General features: G+C 34.2%; 1 pseudogene; it reads left to right on the top strand.

Moving 5' to 3' along the window:
• The first annotated feature begins 7 nt into the window (after positions 1–7).
• Positions 8–639, top strand: LOC103213589 (annotated as a pseudogene).
• The last annotated feature ends 685 nt before the right edge of the window (positions 640–1,324 follow it).

The raw sequence follows: 1,324 nt of genomic DNA, 5'->3' as shown, positions 1-1,324 counted from the left end.
GGTTACTTTTGGGACCACAGAAAGCTTCCTCTTGGCAGCCATGGCATATGATCACTATGTAGCAATCTACAACCCACTGCTCTATTCAGTTAACATGTCAGCCAGAGTCTATGGGCCACTCATCATTGCTTCTTACGTTGGTGGTATTTTGCATGCCATTTTAGAAACAGTGGCAGCATTCAACCTCTCCTTCTGTGCATCTAATGAAATTATACACTTCTTTTGTGATATCCCTCCACTGCTTGCTCTCTCCTGTTCTGACACTCACATCAACCAGCTTCTACTCTTCTACACTGTGGGTTCTATTGAGATATCCACCATTCTCATTGTCCTGATCTCCTATGGCTTCATTTTATTGGCCATTCTGAAGATACGTTCTGCTGAAGGGAGGCAAAAAGTATTTTCCACTTGTGGCTCTCACCTAACTGGAGTGTCAATTTACCATGGAACAATCCTGTTCATGTATGTGAGGCCAAGTTCTAACTATGCTTTGGGTCATGACATGATAGTTTCTATGCTTTACACCATTGTGATTCCCATGCTCAATCCTATCATCTACAGTTTGAGGAACAAAGATGTAAAAGAAGCAATGAGAAAAGTGTTTGGGAGAAATTGCTTTACCAACAAAGAACATTTTTAGCACTGAAAATTAAAAATGAAGAACCAATGGTCATAGTTTGTGTCTCAATATGAGGAAGACATACAAAAAAATGAATTTTTAGTTTATTTTATTAGTATCTATCCATTCTTCTTAAACAATTTCAAATAAAGAACATATTTAACCTTCAACCTAGCATTTTAACTTGTGTAGCAAAATTGTGCCATATATTTGCTTCTTAAAATGTTCATACTGATACACATACATACAGATATATATATAAATACATATACATACATACATATGATAATATATACATACATATAATAATTCTGATATATGAACACAAATATTTTATATAATTTTTACTTATTTTTTTCTGTTATTTACAAATATATATTGGGAAATAGGAAAACTAGTAATATATTTATTTAGTAAAGTATAATTTAAAACATTAGACAATTGAGCATTAAGATTTAAATTATTTTTAAAACATAAATCAAGAGTAGTTTAAACAACACTTGTTTTCTTTTCAAGTGAATTTGGTACAGGAGCTCTGATGGCATTGTGCCTAAGGCATTTGACTGCTAACCAGAAGCTGGTGCTTCAAACCCACCAGCCACTCCTCAGAAGAAACACCAGGAAATCTACTTCCATAGAGATACTGCCTCAGAAACCCAAAGAGGGTTAACTGTACATTCAGCAAAATAATTGCCCAGTATATTG

This window comes from Orycteropus afer, unplaced genomic scaffold (genome assembly GCF_000298275.1).
Source record: "Orycteropus afer afer isolate SDZICR_OR568_19922 unplaced genomic scaffold, OryAfe1.0 scaffold11739, whole genome shotgun sequence".
NCBI lineage: Eukaryota > Metazoa > Chordata > Mammalia > Tubulidentata > Orycteropodidae > Orycteropus > Orycteropus afer.
The sequence above is the reverse complement of the archived record's forward strand: the minus strand, read 5'-3'. Positions and strand labels throughout refer to the sequence as shown.